The sequence below is a fragment of the Diceros bicornis genome, chromosome 34, assembly GCF_020826845.1.
Source record: "Diceros bicornis minor isolate mBicDic1 chromosome 34, mDicBic1.mat.cur, whole genome shotgun sequence".
NCBI lineage: Eukaryota > Metazoa > Chordata > Mammalia > Perissodactyla > Rhinocerotidae > Diceros > Diceros bicornis.
The window spans coordinates 2,793,235-2,814,260 of NC_080773.1; the positions used below are offsets into that span (position 1 = coordinate 2,793,235).

The 21,026-nt window shown below is 40.0% G+C and overlaps 1 long non-coding RNA gene across 7 annotated transcripts; it reads right to left on the bottom strand.

Annotated features, from left to right (window-relative positions):
• Positions 1-995: 995 nt before the first annotated feature.
• Positions 996-20,855, bottom strand: LOC131396711 (uncharacterized). 7 transcript variants are annotated; one of them, XR_009216665.1, is made up of 6 exons: positions 13,418-13,730; positions 7,179-7,281; positions 6,340-6,461; positions 5,111-5,252; positions 2,082-2,189; positions 996-1,317 (listed from the first exon to the last, which is right to left on the bottom strand). It is a non-coding gene; the product is annotated as an uncharacterized LOC131396711 (long non-coding RNA). The 7 variants fall into 7 exon arrangements; XR_009216668.1 differs by lacking the exons at positions 7,179-7,281; positions 13,418-13,730 and adding an exon at positions 20,477-20,855; XR_009216667.1 differs by lacking the exon at positions 7,179-7,281 and having other exon boundaries at positions 13,418-13,726.
• Positions 20,856-21,026: the final 171 nt, after the last annotated feature.

A 21,026-nucleotide genomic window follows, 5' to 3' on the forward strand; every position in this document is an offset into this window, starting at 1 on the left:
TGAAGCCCACCAATCGAAACCTGCCCCACCAGCGTTTTTGCGTGCCAACCTGTTCTCTCTAACCTCTTAAATTTTGTCCCAAATCCTGAATCGGGGAGACAGATCTGAGGGCACACACCCCCTGTCTCCCTGGAGATCGATCTTGCAGAATACAAAGCTGATTTCGCCCCTCAAAGGCTGGTGCCATAATTAATTGGCTCATTTATGCACATCGGGCAGAGAACCCCAATTTTGTGTGGTAACAACATCATCCATAGTCACAATTTCCTGGAGATCCAACCCAAGGGGCCAAAAAGAAAAGGCAAAGAAAAACAATTTGTTCAAGGATTGCTGTTTACTATCTTTCTAAGGCCAGGGTTATGTGGTTTACTATTTATTTTCCACAAATGATTCAGTATCTCAGAAAGATTCCAAAGCAAAGCTTTTTTTTAACTGTCTTTTTCCATAATAAAAGTCTCTGAGTCAAAGGTGCTGCCCTTCATTAATAAAAGATGATATTTATTAACTTCCTGATGTAATGAAAAATGCAGTGTTTGGAGATGGGAGCATGTGTGTGGATGATTTATCATTGAAGTAGCTTCCAAAGCTGGCTTTTCATGCCTGAACCATATAAATATGAGCTCAGAAAACCTCCTGTTAGTGACCTTGCCTTTTCGCTATCCCTCTCCTGAGATACCAACATAAATACTTAGCTTCTTTTAGAAACACTTCGAAGGCAAAAAAAGCTTTTCCAAGAAATCATTTGTAAAGGCTGCTGTCTTTGAGGGGCCTGCCCATGGCTCTGTAATGAAGCAATGGCTTATGTTTTTTTCTTTCTCTTGCTGAGCTATTTTCTCTTGTTTATTCTTTTTTGTTTTTAAAAATGTGCTTATTTTTCAGAGGCCTCTGAGGACACATCCAGAGCACAAAACTCTTTAAAATCTATTATATCAACCAGAAAGCCAGCTCTGTGCTTTTGTGAAGGAGGTGTCGACGTAAATAACTCATACTCAATCTATAAATCAAAATTGGGGTGAGTTTATTATGAGCCAACTTTTGTGGACCATAGCCCAGGGCCTTCCTTCCCCGAGGAAGGCAGGGCACCAAAGAAGTGTGGTGTACAGAGCGGTTATATACCCTCAAAGAGCATGTATCACATATGATTGCAATGTCCATTTTACAATAGCCACAAGATCGCCCTGCCAGATTGCCCTGTCAGAATAGCTCTTGATGGACACAGCGGGGAGCAGGTCTGCTGTCTCGATGGGCGTGGCTGGTGTCAGGTCTGTCATCTCGAGCTGGGTGGTCACAGGATGAGTGCATCAATCAAATCCTAGCCTAGGGATAAATGCTTATCATTAAAGAAATGCCAATGTGGGGGAAGTTGCATCCTTATCTTAAGGGCATTTACTCTTCTCTTCGGGACATGGCAAAGCAGATACACAATGCATGTTTAAAGGTGACAGGCCCTGTTGGAAAAACAAACTCAGACTGCATTAGTTTTACCCCAAATGGCTTCTTCATGTGCTCCAATATATCCCATTGCTTGCCATTTATTTATCAGAGGAAACAGAGGGAACTGTGAGCTGAGGTCTCAGGTGGTTCCAAAGGGATGTTCTCCAGAGGTTTCATGTGTAGAAACCTCTGCTAACCTCTGCTAAATCTCTGAAACCTCTGTCTGCTTTCTAGTTCTTGACTTGTGCGAGTGTCCCCCAATAAAGCCATCAGCCCCATGCATCAGAAACTGCAGCAACACCCTGCAACTTCGTTCATCCCCATGTGCATGTATGTGTGTGTATGCACGAGAAAGATGAGAGAGAGAGACAGAGACAGAGAGACAGAGCAGAGACATCCAGGTGAAAAACAGTGGTCCCCACAGTAATTGGTAATAATAATAATAGTAATAGCAATAAAAACTATAATGTATTGAGTACTTGCTATGTGCCAGGCACTGAACTAAACAGTTGATATTCATTATCTACTTTAGTCCTCACAATTCTAGAGGATAGATATTAGTCAGAATAAGACAGGTCAGACAGCAGTAATAAATAAACCCTGAAATCTCAATGACCTGACAAAGGTAAGGTTTGTTCCTTACTCACATCAGAATCTGTTGTCATTTCCTTGGTCATTCTACTCCAATAGTGACAAAGTGATCCAGGCTGTTCCCATCTTGCCACGCTTCATCTCTAGGTTCTTGGATCTTCTGTCTGTATAGTTAGAAACAAAGTGTGAAGAACTCACATCTTCTCTTATCTCTATCAGACCAGAATTGGCATGTTTTAATTCCCCTCACAAACTATTGGCTAGAAAGTCACATGCCCCAGACCAACTGTAGAGGAGGCTGGGAAATGGAGGGGAGCATGGGAGCTGCTTAATGAGCACCACTGTCTTGGCCAGGGACATGCCACTGTTACCACCATTTCACAGATGAAGAATCAGAGCCTTTGAGAGGTTAATGTCTGAAAGTAATAAGAGGCCGGGCCAAGGACCCAGATCAGTGTAACTGTAATCTTAACCACAGGGCTGCGGTAATATGTTTGTATCCTTCAGGATAATTAAATTCATTCATTTATTCCACAAACATTTGACAAGCATCTATTATGTACTAACAACTGTGCTGGGCTCTGAGGATACCAAGGTGAACAAGTCAGATGAGGTTCAAGAGTAAGGGATTCTTTGATGGCTGTGAGGCTGAATCTTACCTGTTTGCTTTCCATTCAACAGATATTTCATGAGCAATTACTATGTACATGACACTGTGCTGAAGAGAGCATAATAAAATCAAATGTAGACCCTAACCTCAAGAACTGATGATCTATTAAGGTAAACAGAATATCAAAACTTTGGACACTCTACAGAAATACCATGCTCTGCTAAATTATAAAGTGGACCTGACCAACTACTGTGGGAACCAACAGTAGAGAGAAGATAGAAACGTTTCCATGGTGCAGACGGAGTGTAAACGGGGCAATGGGAAGTGGGTAAGACGTCTGACAGGCAAGGATGTAGTGACGGATGAGAAGACCTGCATGAGCAAAACTTACAGGCACGAAAGTAACGTCTGTTCATACAGAAGTGGCAAGACCCACGTGCATGTGGAAGGGAAACATATGCACAGGGAAGAGTGGTAGGGTTAAGGCTAAAAAGCTAGATATTAGGTGACATGGAGAAAGCAATTCAACAGAGTGGTCAGGACTCCAGGCTGGCAAGAGATAAGATATGAATACCAGCTTGACTGATTTCTTACTGTGTGGCCGTGGACAAGCCGTTTAACATCTCTGAGTTTCCATTTTCTAATATTTTAAAACAGGGATAAATTTAGACCCATCTCCTTGGATTTTTGGGAAGATTAAATTAGACAATGCTTCTAAAATGTCTGGCACATAGAAATCCAATTTTGTACCCCATCTAGTACCTTAGACACAAAGCAAAAGTGGATCTACTCCTGAGGTTGGTTATGCTCATTTTCCAAACCAGTAGGCTACATCCAGAATCTCCTTTTCCTCCAAAGACAACTCCCAGTGACCCCACATTTGCATTGAGTGAATCACAGAATGTACTCTTTCCTTGGGGTTGGCAGGTCGGGTTGTGGCTAGTCTAATAAGTTCTGGAGTCCTACCTTTCAGGCTTATCTTTGCTAAAACTGATTGAAAGATACAATCGGTACATTTTTCTTTTTAAAGGCTCACATGTACCCTTGCTCTCTTTAGGATGATTGTGGAAGATATACTTAGAGATTGTTAGAGATAGCAGAGCAGATGTGGCTCTCTCAAGAACATTGTTTAACTCGGGATATTCTTAAATTCTTTTGAGTTAAGTACATCACTAGCTGTCCTAGCTGTTTTCCAATTAGAAAGAGCCTCTTGCCTGTAAGCAGACAAGCATTAAACATTGTATTAGTTATTACAGTGTACGGGAAAAGGGAGAATCCCCCTCTGCCCTTTCCCTTAAGGTTCTTATGGCTGGCCAAGTAATTAACAAGACAGGTTAGCCAGAGAAAATAATACCAAGTTTAATAACATGTATACATGGGAGAAACCAGGGACACTGTGTTTCTCAACACAATAGCAGAAATTCTCATCTTAAATACCATCTTCAGCTAAAGACACAGGAGGATGTTGGGGGTGGGGGGAGTCAGTTACAGGAGATTACCACTAAAGCACAGTAAACAAGAGTACGGTTATTATGCAGATTTAAGGCCTCACCTTCCACATTGATAAGTTTCTAGAAATGAGGTCATCCCCCCTCTTCCCAATACGGAGAGGGAGATACCTTTACAAATGGAGATTTCCCTTATAAACGTAAATGTTTGTCTGGCAACTCCTTGCAGGGCCATTTAGAGAATGTGGCCAGAGAGACAGAACTTCAGATAAGATGGGCTTGTTGGTGCCTTTCCTATTGTAACATCTATTTTATGTTATATCACAGCCATCAGATAGAAGATCTGTTCCAGGAAGGAGTTACTATATCAAATTCTTTAGGCAGTTAGTGGGGGAGGTCAAATGTCCGTCAGAGAAAACAATCAAGGTAAAGAGATATATTTCAGGGTGGCCAAATCTTGATCTTCCACAACAGAAACCTTTCATGTTTCTTAACTAGAGAAAAGGATTAATACCTTTTCCTTGCCTCAGAATTGTGATGTGCATCAGATTCTGGGTCTGCAGGGTAAGTTGCCCTGTTACTCGGCAAGGATAACACTCGTTATTCTAATGGACTTGCAGGGAAACACACTCCCCGCTCAAACTGCCTCAATCCACACGGAACTGGAGCCAGTGCTGAGAGTGTGAGCCACTCAGCAGGGCAGGAGAGACTAACTTCTCGGAAAAGTATCTGAAGAACTTTATGACGTTAGCTTACTTGTAGGGTGAGGTATCAAGGGGATTTAAGTCTCTTCTGTGATCTAAAGCCTCCCTCGGCTTGCTGGCTCCTTGCTATTTAATACTAGTGCTTCTGGTTTTATAATTGTTTCTATATATTTTACTACCTTCAAGATTTGCTGAGAGGACTCAGCTAAGGAAGTGTGTGATTGATGAATGCCATGTGACCGAGGGAGAGCTTCCTCCCTGTCTTCTCCTTGACATTCTCAAGCACCACGAGGAACCAGGTAGCTCAGCTCCCCTGAACTCACCTCTGCCTCTGGCAAAGTCGCAGACTCAGGCTTGAAATCTCCTCAGCAAGATTCGGGACAGACGGCGGTGCCACACTCAGGGTAGAGCGCGCTGTGGGTGCTTCAGAAACATCGCTGGAGGAGGGAATGAGCACATGACATACTCAGGAAAGAGGAATAAAAGGGTTTTGTGAATGATCCTCAGTTCACCAGAGGCCCCATTGTTTTGCCCAATGCACATGTGTGGTATTTCCATCTTTAATCAGGATGTTTTTGAAACTATTACAGGTGAATATAAATTTATCTTTGTGGGTATCACAAATTAGGAAATTATTTATATTAGATGTGATATATACATATATATATCCATAAAGATAAATGAATCTCTAAACACTTACGATGATGGCAGCATATCAGTTATCTGTTGCTATAATTAAGGATATGTACAACAAGCAACTCTAAAATATAGTGGCTTAAACAACCACCATTTATTATTGTTCATGACTTGATGGGCCTTATGAGTAGTTCTGCTGATCTTGGACGAACTTGCTCTTGAGTCTGAGGTCAGCTGTGTTCCTTAGGCAGCTGCTCTAGGGCGGCCTTAGTTGGGGTGACTGGGATGCCTCAGCCCTCTCTGATGTCTCTCCTACTCCTCCAGCCGGCTAGCTCAGGCTTGCTTTCATTGTGGAGGTGGATTCGATAGTGAGCAAGAGGAAACATGCACCACCTCTTGAGACACAGACGTGGAAATGACACCATGTCATTTCCCCTGCATTCAATTGCCTAAAGCAAGTTACAAGGTCATCTCAGATTTAAGGAATGGAGGATAGGCTCTGCCTCTTTTCTGAAGGAGTGAAGAATCAGAGCTATTTCTTCAATAAATCTACCACAAGCAGAGAAGAGCATTAGCTGAAAGTATGAAGCATAAGCTCAGAACAAAATAATAACCAGAGATAAATTTTCTTTAATACTTAATAAGAATCTTCCATCAGAACTGAGGACGTAGGGTTCAGAGGAATGAATGGAGGAAGCCTCATGGACAGGTGTGGAGGCTAAGCCCTCTACCTTGGACAGAAGTTCGGGAAGCTGGGACCCTGCTACAGGCTTCATATGGAATGACTACAACAAATTGAAAGGATGAAAATTCGACACTAGCTATCTAAGAATGGAACAGCTCTATAGACCTGTTTTTTCAAAGTATAGTCCCACTGTCTGTCTGTTTACAGTGCAAGACAGAGGCTCTGACTTACTCTCTTGTGAACTCTGTCCTTGAACAAATACGAAGTGGGCCAAGACTGAGAAGAGAGAACCTACGCACTTCTCTCTCTGTTTTCTATCTCTATCCCCTTCAATCCTGTTTCCACTTTGATCTCTGTTTAAATGGAGGTGACAAAGGGAGAAACATAAAAACACCATTAATAGAAGACAATTTCATCTTTGTTTCTTAGTACACCCATGTATAGCCTAGACTTGGTGCAAATGTTTCTGTTGTGGGAGAAAGGTAAGTAATTTTGGTTAGATTTTTGAAGTTTAAAATGAGACAACAAATATTTTGGCTCTAGATCTGCATATAATTTACCACATGGCACTGAATCAATCAGTTACCAACCAGTAAGTCAATCTATATTGGGCATCTATTATCTTTACCTCTAATATAAGGAAGAGTAAGAGCCAGGATCTCTACTGTTTATGAGCTGTAGTTCTGGCTAAATTCACCTTTTAAATTTGCTGAACTCGGGGTTCCTCAGCTGAGACCAGACAGAAGTAACCACGTCTGGCCCAGCCAACTTACAGAGCTGATAATAAAAAGAAATGGAACAGTGAATGCCATGAGATTTTGAATAAATGCCTTTAAGATATGAATTACCGGGGCTGAAAGAAGGTGATTGTTTTGTGTGGGGCACCATGCCTGAAGGAGCACTTTCAAGTGAAATGTTCTCATTTCAATCAGCATGTTTTATGCTGGATGATACAGTAGGATGTGTGTGGTATGTATAATCAAAAGGTAATAACAGCTACATTACTGTATTCTAATTCAGAATGTGACAGATGAGGATTCAACTGTTCACTCTGTGATGGCTGTACTCACTCTTCATTTAACACATGGTGCCTCACATGTGGAGGCTTTCTCTTCAGGACCTTGGAAGGCTTCTCTTGTAGTCTCCATCATACTGCTTCCGATGCTGCTACTGCTGTTCCAAGGTAGTGATAATCCACTCAGTGTCAAGGAGAAGCCAGACTCCTTTCACAGCACTGGACTGTACAGCTAACTCCTTGAGCTGAGCACAATCTATCTACTTGTGTGTCTCTATTGAGTTCCTTGGGATGTAAGTAGCACTGAAGGGGAGAAGGACTGAGAACCCTACAACCTGGCAAGATTGATAAGCCTGTCACACATAGGCAAGTAAGGAACAAGATAGTACATGGATGGTTTAACAGCTACCAAAATGTATTGTTTGTGTATCTATTTTGCATTTAATCTAGTTTTACTTGTGTTAACTGTGTCAATATCTGTTCCTGCCGCCAATGAGGGAGAAGAATTGTAACAAATGACGTCATATCATTCTCTTGAGGAAAATCCTTAAGTGAGATTTCTTTCTTAGGTCATGACAGAGTTTAGGGCACTGTACTCACTGTTCTGTGATAAACGATGAGGACAGTGGAAAAATACATTTCAGGCATGGGTAAACAGTCAGTGTAAGATTATGGTTCCAGATTGAAGGGAGACAAGTGAGGCGAGCCCTATGCCCCAGCTGGAGGAATGTTCCAGACTGCAGTGCAGGGAGGAAAACCCAAGCAGATCAAGGTGATCACATTGAGTCGAGGAGATAAAGACTGAATTTCAGAAAGAGTTAGGCAACTGGAATTTGCAGAGTGGAGAACCATAGATGAGGGAGTTACACAAAAAAAAAGAACTCAAGAAACTTGCGTGGGGTCCTCCTGTGTCTTTGATGAGTAGGGATCTGTGTATGCCATGAGATTGGGCAAAGAACAACTATCATGAAAATCTAAACCAAACAATTCCCAGACTTCATATGGGACTATGAGATGTTTGAATTCCCATGAGTCAGAGGGATAAATCCTTACTGAATACCAAAGGCATTCTGTAGAGCCCCAGAGGGTTCACACCTTTGTACTAGGGCCAAACTAGGGTCAAGGCCATACTAGATCTTCCCCAACAAAACCATAAAACAAGCCATGAAAAGATCAAATTGATTTACAAGAAATGCCAAAACCAATATCAACACTCTTTAAAGGAGAATAATAAATTCCAGGCATTCAACAATGTGACATTTGCAATACTTAGTATCCAATCAGAAATTACGAGCAATGTGGGCTGGCCCAGTGGCGCAAGCAGTTAAGCGCACATGCTCTACTGCTGCGGCCCAGGGTTCGCCGGTTCGGATCCCGGGCGCACACCGATGCACTGCTTGGCAGCCATGCTGTGGCGGCATCCCATATAAAGTGGAGGAAGATGGGCATGGATGTTAGCCCAGGGCCAGTCTTCCTCAGCAAAAAGAGGAGGAATGGCAGATGTTAGCTCAGGGCCGATCCTCCTCACAAAAAAAAAAAAAAAATTACTAGCAACGCAAAAAATCAGGAAAGTGTAACCTATAAGCACAAGAAAAAAATAAATCAATAGAAACAAACTCAGAAATGACAGAGATGCTGTAATTAGCAGATAAGAGAGCAGACCAGAGGAAAATGCCCCATAGTATTGACTGTAGGCCCCAGCTGCTGTTCCCTGGACCCACCTCTCTGCTTGCACTGAGACCATGCTTTCTGAGACTGCTCCAAGCCAATGACTAAGCATAGCAGAGGATTTAAGATAAGCCCATTCCTGTGCAATGTAGAATTCCTCCAGTGGGAAACACTGGATTAAGGATTTCCTCATCAGTCTCGTTGAACCTTTCTAGGTACTACACAGCTGCCCAAGACTTTTTCAACCCCATGCCTCCTCCTCTCCTCTCTTCATGACAGTTGTTAGAACCATCTCATGGTCTGAAGACTCTCCCTGCATTTTCACACCTTCTCCTCTTCACCTTTCACAGGCATTTCCACCAATAAATCTTTTGTACGTATATTCATGTCTCAATGTTTGCTTTTCGGAAGATGTGAGCTAAAAGTGTCTAATAACAGAGCTTCAAGATATATGAAGGAAAAAACAACAGAAATGCAAGCAGAACAGCCAAATCCACCAGTATAGTTGGAGATTTCAACACCTCTCTCTCAGTTATTGATAGAACAAGTGGATACAAAATGATTAAAAACAGAAAAAGTTTGAACAACACTATCAACCAATTTGACCTAAATGATATTTATAGAGTACCATAGCTAATGATGGCAGAATACATATTCTCTTCACATATACATAAAATATTTACCACATTAGATCATATCTTGGTCCATAAAGTGAGTCTCAATACGTTTACAAAGCTTGAAATTATGCAAAGTATTTTCTCTTGATTTGATGAAATTAAATTAGAAATCAATAATAGAAAGATAACTGAAGGGGCTGGCCCAGTGGCGTAGTGGTTAAGTTTGTGAGCTCTGCTTCGGCGGCCCAGGGTTCGCAGGTTTGAATCCCAAGCGCGGAACGACACACTGCTCATCAAGCCATTCTGTGGTGGTGACCCACATACAAAATAGAGGAAGATGGGCACAGATGTTAGCGAAGGGCCAATCTTCCTCACCAAAAAAAAAAAAAAAGATAACTGAAAAATTCCCAAGTATTTGAAAATTAAACAACATAATTCTAAGTAACCAATGGGTTAACCAAGAAACCCAAAGCAGAATTAGAAAATGTTTTGAATTAAATAATAATGAAAACACAACCTATAAACATTTTGAGATCCAGTAAAATAGGACTAAAGGAAAATGTATAGCTTTAAAAGAAAGGAAATATCTAAAATCAAGTATCTAAATTTCTTTCTCAAGAAGCTAAAAAAGGGGGAGCAAACTGAACCCAAAGTACCAGAATAAAAGAAATAATAAAGATAAACCAAAAATCAATTAAATAGAAAACAGAGAAATAATATCAAATTATCAATAAAACCAAACATCATTTGTTGTTAAAAAGACAAATAAAATTAACCAAACTCTAGCTAGACCTATCAAAAAAGAGAGAGAGAGAGGAAAAAAAGACACAAATTACCAATATGAGGAATGAAGAGGGCATATCACCATCGACACTCCTGACATTAAAAGGATAATAGGGAAATACTACAAAATAGTTTATCAGTAAATCAAAAAACTTTTTTTTTTTTTTTTGAGGAAGATCAGCCCTGAGCTAACATCTGTGCTAATCCTCCTCTTCTTGCTGAGGAAGACCGGCTCTGAGCTAACATCTATTGCCAATCCTCCTCCTTTTTTTTTTCCCCAAAGCCCCAGTAGATAGTTGTATGTCATAGTTGCACATTCTTCTAGTTGCTGTATGTGGACACGGCCTTAGTACGGCCAGAGAAGCGGTGCGCCGGTGCGCACCCAGTGGCCGCCAGTAGCAGAGTGCGTGCACTTAACCACTAAGCCATGGGGCCAGCCCAAAAAACTTTTTTAAATGGAAAAATTCCTTGAATGATGCAAATTAGCAAAAAGGCTCAAGAATAAATATAAAATATGCATATCTCTATATTTATTAAAGAATGTGAATTTAAACCTTCTCATAATAAAACTCCAGGCCTAGGTGGCTTCATTGTAGAATTCTGTGAATTTAAAGAAGAAATACTACCAGTCCTACACAAACTCATTCAGAGAATAGAAGAGGAGGGTGAGCTTCCCAATACGAGTCCTCCCTTATCTGTGGTTTCGCTTTCTATGTTTCAGTTACCCATTGCCAACAGCAGTCTGCAAATATTAAATGGAAAATTCCAAAAATAAACAATTCGTAAGTTTTAAATTGTGCACCATTCTAAGCCGTGTGATGAAATCACGTGCCATCACACTTCACCCCACCTGGGACATGAGTCATCCCTTTGTCCAGTGCATCCACACTGTATATGCGACCCACCCATTAGTCACTTAGTAGCCATCTTGGTTATCAGATCAGCTGTGATGGCATCACAGTGCTTGTGTTCAAGTAACTTTTATTTTACTTAATAATGACCCCAAAGCACAGGCGCAGTGATGCTGGCAATTCAGATGTGCCAAAGAGAAGCCATAAAGTGCTTACTCATAAAAGTGAAAGGGTGAAAGTTCTTGCCTTAGTAAGGAAAGAAAAAAAAATGTATGCTGAGGTTGCTAAGATCTACGGTATTTTTTATTAGGGCATATTGTTATAATTGTTCTATTTTATTATTAGTTATTATTGTTAATCTCTTACTGTACCTAATTTATAAATTAAACTTTATCATAGGCATGTATGTATGGGAAAAAAAACATAATATATATAGGGCTCAGTACTGTCTGCTGGTTCAGGCATCTACTGGGGGTCTTAGAACATATGTCCTGTGGATAAGGGATGGGGAGCGGAATGTACATTTTATAAGTCCAGCATTGCCCTATTACAAGAATCAGAAAAAGATGAAATATTGACCAATATCTGTTAATGGACTATTAGCAAGTCAAACCCAGCAAAATATAAGATGGATCATGACCAAGGAGGGGTTACTCTGGGATTCGAGGTTGGTTTGACATTTTAAAATCAATCAGTGTAGTTTACCATATTAACAGAGTAAAGGGAAAAACTGATAAGGTTTACTCAGTAGATGCAGAAAAATAATTTGACAAAACTTAATGCCTACTAACAATACTAGGAGTAGAAGAACTTCAACAAACTAGGAGTAGAACAATATTTCCTCAACCTGTGAAATGCATTTATAACAAGTCTACAGCTAGCATCATACGTAATGGCGAAAGACTGAACATTTTTGCCCTGAGATCATAAGGCATGGATGTCTGCTTTCACTTCTGTTCCACACTGTAGCGGAGGTTCTAGCCAGTGCAATGAGACAAGAAAAAAGCATACAGTTTGGAATTGAAGAAGTAAAACTGTCCTTATTGATAGAAATAATAAATTTAGCAATGTTACAGGGTAAAAGGTCAAACTATAAAAATCAATTTTCTTTCTTTTCTTTTTTTTTTTTGTGAGGAAGATCAGCCTTGAGCTAACATCAGTGATAATCCTCTTCTTTTTGCTGAGGAAGACCGGCTCTGAGCTAACATCTATTGCCAATCCTCCTCCTTTTTTTCCCCCAAAGCCCCAGTAGATAGTTGTATGTCATAGTTGCACATCCTTCTAGTTGCTGTATGTGGGACGAGCCTCAGCATGGCCGGAGAAGCGGTGCGTTGGTGCGCGCCGGAATACGAACCCAGGCCGCCAGTAGAACCCAGGCCGCCAGTAGCGGAGCGCGCGCACTCAATCGCTAAGCCATGGGGCCAGCCCTCAATTTTATTTCTATTGAAATAAAAAATCAATCAAAAGCATTGAAAGATTTTACAATGATATTAAAATTTCCATTTACATTACCATAAAAAGATAAATATTTAAAGACAAATTTATCAAAATATGTGCAAGACCAGTAGACTCAAAACCACAAAACAGTACTGATAGAAATTAAAGAATATCTAAATAAATCAAGAGGCTTGTGAATTGAAAGACTTGGTATCTTAAAGGGCCAATGCTATCCCGTTTGATTTAGATTCAATGCAATTCCAATCAAAACACTTGCAGCCTTTCCATAGAGATTGAAAAGCTGATTCTGAAATTTATATGGCAATGCATAGCTAAAATAATTTTGAAAAAGAATAATAAAGGTGGAGGACTTACACTACTTGATTTCAAGGCTTACTCTAAAATTAAAATAGTCCAGACAGTGTGGTATTGGTATAAAGACAGACGTAGATCAATGGAACAGATTAATTAGCCCAGGAAGAGACCTACACATATATTGTCAATTGATTTTCAATAAAGTTGCCAAGGTACCTTAGTGGGGAAAGCCTTGCATGTTTAACAAATGGTGCTGGAACAACTGGATATACATATGGTAAAAAAATGAGTCTCAACCCTTCACATCATACAGAAAAATCATCTTAAAATGGATCATAGACCTAAATGTAAGAACTAAAACTATAAACTTCTGGAAGATAACATAGGAGAAAATCTTTTCAGCCCTGGGATAGGCAAAGATATATTAGAACACAAAAAGCACCAGCCATAAAAGAGAAAATGATAAATTTGACTTTAAACTTAAAACTTATGTTCTTCAAAAGATACCATTTAGAAAATGAAAATGCAAGCCACAGATGGTACCTCAGTCCGTTCAGGCTGCTATAGCAGAACACCACAGACTGGGTAGCCTAGCCTATCAACAACAGAAGTTTATCATTCACATTTCTGGAGGCTGGGAAGTCCAAGATCAAGGCGCCAACATGATCGTGTTTTGGTGAGGGCCCTCTTCCTGGTTCATAGCTGGCGCCTTCTCACTGTGCCCTCACGTGGTGGAAGGGGCTGGGGATCTCTCTGGAGCCTCTCCTATAAGGCACTGATCCCATTCATTAGGCTCCATCCTCATGACTGAAGCACCTCCCAAAGGTCCCACTTCCTAATACCATCATCTTCGGGGGGTAGTATTTCAACATATGAGTTTTGGGGGGGCACATTCAGACAATATCAGATGGAGAAAATTTTTTTGCAAAATATATATATGAAAAAGAAAAGACCTGATTCCAGAATATTTAAAGAACTCTTACAACTCAATAAAAAGACAAATATCTCAATAAAAATAGGCAAATAGGGAGTGACGTCAGCATCATGGCGGAGTGAGCTTTCCCATGAATCCTTCCCCCACAAGATACAACAAAAGCAACAGCCACAGACCAACAACGGAATCCCAGACAGTGAAAACCTAGAGCGGAGGGATCCACACTGCCGCACATCTGAGTGCGGAACGTGCTGCGCCCCCGGAGGAAGTGGGGAGAGGTAAGGAGAACTCCACTCCCTCCCCATCAGATCAGCGATCCCGGCCGCGCGGCTCCCAGAGAGGGGGGAGGGGCGGCCCTCGGCGGGAAACTGTAGCTCTTTGGGCTCTCTCAGCCAGTGGGAAACGCCCGCACAGAGGGCTCAGAGGAGCCACAGGGCTACCATCAACATCTGAGCACCCCAGAGAGCGGATAAAGAGGGGCAAACGAGAAGCCTCCCATGTCAGGGACCCAGAGGGCAAAAGAGAGAGCTCCCCCCTCCCTGCAACCCGGAGTCTGCAGCTCGACCAGACCTAGCGATCCAAGGCAGACCTGAACAAACTGGACTGGACCCGTGGATCGCAGTGGGGAAACAAAACAAAACAAAACAAAACAAAACTGCGGATCGCAGCAGAAAAACTGGGGCAGAACGCAGGGGGCTTAGACTACACAGCCCTTTACCACCAGACAGTGGCGGCAGGTGGAAATTGCAACCAGAGAATTCCAGGATGAGGAAAATCAAAACCAACACAGGAACCACAATGCAAAAATATATGAAATCACCAGACCAGAAACAAAATGACAAGCACCCAGAAATCAACCCCGAAGACACAGAAATCCATAAACTAAATGACAGAGATTTCAAAATAGCTATCATAAAAACACTCAACGAAATACCAGACAACACAGACAAACAATTAAATGAGATTAGGAGTTTCTTCACAAAAGAGATTGAAATCATAAAGAAAAACCAATCAGTGCTGATGGAGATGAACACAATGGAGGAGATAAAGGAGAATCTGGAATCTTTAAAGAACAGAGCTGACAATATGGAGGAAAGAATTAGTACTTTAGAGGATAGGAATACAGATATACTCCAGATGGAAGAAGAGAGAGAACTAAGACTAAAAAGAAATGAAGAAAGACTCCGAGAAATATCTGACTCTATTAGAAAATGTAACATAAGAATTATAGGTATTCCTGAGGGAGAGGAGAGGGAAAGAGGAACAGAGAGCCTATTCAAGGAAATAATAGCTGAAAATTTCCCAAATCTGGGGAAGGAGCAGGAAATACCAGTAAGCGAAGCCAACAGGACGCCTATATATATTAACAGACAAAGGCCTTCACCACGACACCTAGTGGTAAGGCTAGCCAGGGTCAACGACAAAGAAACAATATTAAGGGCAGCTAGACAAAAACAAAAAATAATGTACAAAGGAACTCCCATCAGGCTCTCAGCGGATTTCTCAACAGAAACTTTTCAGGCTAGAAGAGACTGGAATGATATATTCAAAATACTAAAAGACAAAAACTTTCAGCCAAGAATACTCTATCCAGCAAAAATATCCTTCAAATATGATGGAGAAATAGTAACTCTCCCAGATAAACAAAAGCTAAAGGAGTTCATGGCCACGAGACCCCCACTACAAGAAATACTCAAGAAGGCCCTCAGGCCTGAAAAAAAGAAGAGAAAGGGAACACAAAGCTTGGAGTAAGGAGAAAAGTAGGTAGACAAAATCAGAGAAATAGTAGATCTTTACCGGAATAGGTTAGCAACCACTTAAATACTAAACTCAAAGATCAAAGGAAGAAATTCACCAAAAATAAATTTAACCTCATCACTGTAAACACACAGCCACAACACAAGATAGAATAAGGTATAACAAGAGCAACTTAGAAGGGGAAGAGGAAAGTGACTGAATTGACTTAGTATAAGGAAATAGGAGGCTATCAGATAATGAAGATTTTTTGCCCAAACCTCAAGGTAACCACTAAACAAATAATCAAATTAAAACCACATATGATAAACAAAGAGAAAACTAGAAGAATCATAAGACAGAACAACCAAACTGAATTGGCAGTCCAAAACAAATGGGACAAGAAACAAAGGAAATGCAAAAGAACCAGAAAATAAGTGACAAAACAGCAACATTAAGACCTCATATTTCAATAATTACCCTAAATGTAAATGGATTGAACTCTCCAATCAAAAGATACAGAGTGGCAGGATGGATTAAAAAGCAAGACCCAACAATATGCTGCCTTCAGGAAACACATCTTAGCACTAAAGACAAGCACAGGCTCAGAGTGAAAGGATGGAAGACAATACTCCAAGCTAATGGCAAACAAAAGAAAGCAGGTGTTGCCATACTCATATCAGACAAAGTAGACTTCAAGATAAAACAGGTTAAGAAAGACAAAGAAGGGAAATATATAATGATAAAAGGGACACTCCATCAAGAAGACATATCACTTATAAATATATATGCACCCAACATAGGAGCACCAATGTACATAAAACAACTATTAACAAACCTAAAAGGAGAAATCAACAACAACACAATAATAGTAGGGGATCTTAACACCCCACTTACAGCAATGGATAGATCATCCAGACAAAAAGTTAATGAAGAAATATTAGACTTAAATGAAAAACTGGACAAGATGGACCTAGTAGACATATACAGAGCACTCCACCCAAAAACAGCTGACTACACATTCTTCTCAAGCGCACATGGAACATTCTCTAGGATAGACCATATGTTGGGAAACAAAGCAAGCCTCAATAAATTTAAGAAGATTGAAATCATAACAAGCATCTTTTCAGACCATAAGGCTATGAAATTGGAAATGAACCAGGAAAAAAAAACTGGGAAAGTGACAAAAATGTGGAGATTAAACAACATGCTACTGAACAACCAATAGATCATTGATGAAATTAAAGGAGAAATCAAAAACTATCTGGAAACAAATGAAAATGATAACATGCCATATCAAACCATATGGGATGCAGCAAAAGCGGTCCTGAGAGGGAAACTCATAGCGATACAAGCCCACCTTAACAAACAAGAAAAAGCCCTAATAGGCAACCTTAAATTACACCTAACAGAACTAGAAAAAGAAGAACAAACAAAGCCCAAAGCCAGCAGAAGGAGAGAAATAATAAAAATCAGAGCAGAAATAAATGATATTGAGACCAAAAAAACAGTAGAAAGGATTAATGAAACAAAGAGTTGGTTCTTTGAGAAGATAAACAAAATAGACAAACCCTTAGCCAGGCTTACTAAGAAAAAAAGAGAAAAGGCTCAAGTAAATAAAATTAGAAATGAAAGAGGAGAAATTACAATGGATACCATGGAAATACAGAGGATTATAAGAGAATACTATGAGAAATTATATGCTAACAAATTGGACAATCTAGAAGAAATGGATAAATTCTTAGACTTATACAACCTCCCAAAATTGAACCAAGAAGAAATGGAGAATCTGAATAGACCAATAACAAGTAAAGAGATTGAAATAGTAATCAAAAAACCTCCCAAAAAATAAAAGTCCAGGACCAGATGGCTTCTCCAGTGAATTTTACCAAACATTCAAAGAAGATTTAATGCCCATCCTCCTCAAACTATTCCAAAAAATAGAGGAAGATGGAACACTTCCTGAATCATTCGATGAGGCCAACATCACCCTGATACCAAAACCAGACAAAGACAATACAAAGAAAGAAAATTACAGGCCAATATCGCTGATGAACATTGATGCAAAAATCCTCAACAAAATATTGGCAAACTGAATACAACAATATATTAAAAAGATCATACACCATGATCAAGTGGGATTTATACCAGAGATGCAGGGATGGTTCAACATCCGCAAATCAATCAACGTGATACATCACATCAACAAAACAAAGAATAAAAACCACATGATCGTCTCAATAGACGCAGAGAAGCCATTTGACAAGATACAACATCCATTTATGATAAAAACTCTCAGTAAAATGGGAATAGAAGGAAAGTACCTCAACATAATAAAGGCCATATATGACAAACCCACAGCTAACATCATACTCAACGGGGAAAGACTGAAAGCCATTCCTCTGAGAACAGGAACGAGGCAGGGCTGCCCACTCTCACCACTCCTGTTCAACATAGTACTGGAGGTTTTGGCCAGAGCAATTAGGCAAGAAAAAGGAATAAAAGGAATCCAAATAGGTAACAAAGAAGTGAAACTCTCACTATTTGCAGATGACATGATTGTATATATAGAAAACCCTAAAGAATCTGTTGGAAAACTGTTAGAAACAATCAACAACTACAGCAAAGTTGCAGGGTACAAAATCAATCTACAAAAATCAGTTGCATTTCTATATGCTAATAATGAACTAACAGAAAGAGAGCTCAAAAAGATAATACCATTTACAACTGCATCAAAAAGAATAAAATACCTAGGAATAAATCTTACCAAGGAGGTGAAGGACCTATACAATGAGAACTACAAGACATTATTGAGGGAAATCCACGATGACATAAAGAAATGGAAAGATATCCCATGCACGTGGATTGGAAGAATAAACATAGTTAAAATGTCTGTATTACCTAAAGCAATCTACAGATTCAATGCAATCCCAATCAGAATCCCAATGACATTCTTCACGGAAATAGAAAAAAGAATACTAAAATTTATATGGGGCAACAAAAGACCCCGAATAGCTAAAGAAATCCTAAAGAAAAAGAACAAAGCAGGAGGCATCACAATTCCTGACTTCAAAACATACTACAAAGCAATAGTAATCAAAACAGCATGGTACTGGTACAAAAACAGACACACAGATCAATAGAACAGAATTGAAAGCCCAGAAATAAAACCACACATATACGGACAGCTAATTTTCGACAAAGGTGCTAAGAATATGCAATGGAGAAAGGAAAGTCTCTTCAATAAATGGTGTTGGGAAAACTGGACAGCCACATGCAAAAGAATGAAAGTGGACCATGTGCTATCGCCATTCACAAAAATTAACTCAAAATGAATCAAAGACCTGAAGGTGAGACCTGAAACTATAAAACTCATAGAAGAAAATATAGGCAACACACTATTTGACATTGGTTTTAAAGGAATCTTTTCGGATGACATGCCTACCCAGACTAGGGAAACTAAAGAAAAAATAAACAAGTGGGACTTTATCAGACTAAAGAGCTTTTATAAGACAAATGAAACCAGAATCAAGATGAACAGACAACCAACCAGCTGGGAGAGAATATTTGCAAAACATACATCTGACAAGGGGTTGATCTCCATAATATATAAACAACTCACACAATTGAACAACAAAAAAACAAACAACCCGATCAAAAAATGGGCAGAGGAAATGAACAGACACTTCTCCAAGGAAGATATACAGATGGCCAATAGGCACATGAAAAGATGCTCAACATCACTAATCATCAGGGAAATGCAAATCAAAACAACACTAAGATACCACCTCACGCCCGTTAGAATGGCTATAATCACCAAGACAAAAAACAACAAATGTTGGAGAGGATGTGGAGAAACAGGAACCCTCATACACAGCTGGTGGGAATGCAAATTGGTGCAGCCTCTATGGAAAACAGTATGGAGATTCCTCAAAGAATTAAAAATAGAGATGCCCTATGACCCAGCCATCCCACTACTGGGAATCTATCCAACGCACCTGAAATCAACAATCCAAAGAGGCTTATGCACCCCTGTGTTCATTGCAGCATTATTCACCATAGCCAAGAAGTGGAAGCAACCTAAGTGTCCCTCGACTGACGATTGGATTAAGAAAATGTGGTATATATATACAATGGAATACTACTCAGCCATAAAAAAAGACAAAATCGTCCCATTTGCAACAACATGGATGGGCCTGGAGCGTATTATGTTAAGTGAAATAAGCCAGAAAGAGAAAGACAAACACTGTATGATCTCACTCATATGTGGAATATAAACCAACACATGGACAGAGAAAACTGGACTGTGGTTACCCGGGAAGTGGGGGTGGGGGGTGGGCACAAGGGGTGAAGGGAGTCATATATGGGGTGATGGACAAACAAAAATGTACAACCCAAAATTTCACAATGTTAGAAACCATTAAAACATCAATAAAAAAAAATAGGCAAATAGGGAACAGAGATTTCATAAAAGAAGATAAAGGAATGCCCAAAAAGCATATGTTCAAGATCATTATTCATCAAAGAAATGTAATCTAAAATCACAAGGAGATACCACTACATAGCCACTAGAATGGCTACAATCAAAATGACTTATTTTCACTAATCTAATCATCCTTCTTCATGTATCATTTCTTCAAAGAGGTCTTTAACTCAAGTCTAAATAATTCTCCCTAAGAGCACCTTATGATTTCCTTCCCAGCACCTAAAATATTTCTGTATTGTATATTTACTAAAGTGACTATTTAGTGATAGGCCTCTCCTCTAGAAGGTAAGTATCATGGGGCCAGGCCACCATGTTGGTCCCCATTCCATCTCTGGAAACTACATAGTGCTGACACTGACACAGAGTCTCAATAAATATTTCTTGAATAAGTGAATGAATGAAACTCCTAATAGTGGCGTCTATAAATAGAGACTTATACAAAACAAATATTTATAAAAGCTTGTTTTAATAAAAATTGAATAAAGATTACTGTTAAATTCTTCTTCTTTTGTCTCTTTTTTTACCTACCCAGAGCAGCAATTTGGGATGAGCTCACATCTTCAGCTGAGAAAGATTTCTGAGGTTAGAGGCAATTCTGCTTCGTCTCTCCTTGGATGCTTCCACTAGGGTGAAGGCAACGTCTTCAGACTTTCATCATATCCTTGTTATGCCTGTTTGATCGTTTTGTGTGGGAGCATTACAAATCCTGGTGTCACACCCTCGCTGCTGTGGCCTTTTGTGATTAGGGCTTCCTGAAGAGCAGACAAAGACTGGCTGACTCACAGGTTTTAAACCTGTCTCATTGGTTCCACGTGTCTCCTACAATACGCAAGGAGACTGCGTTCTGAACAAGCCTGGCTGAAAAGAAGGGGCTTTCACAACAATCCAAATCAGTACGTCAACGTTTTCTCTAGCTGCCTGCCAGTTTCATTCCTTCTATTGAATGACATCCCTTATTTTATTAACAAGGGAAGACAGGCAAAGCTCCTGATCTCTCTACTCTGCTTCTCTTCTCTCTGACACCCTGTCCACAGCACCCTGCCATGTCACTCACCCCTCCTCTCTCTTAAGGTGCTTG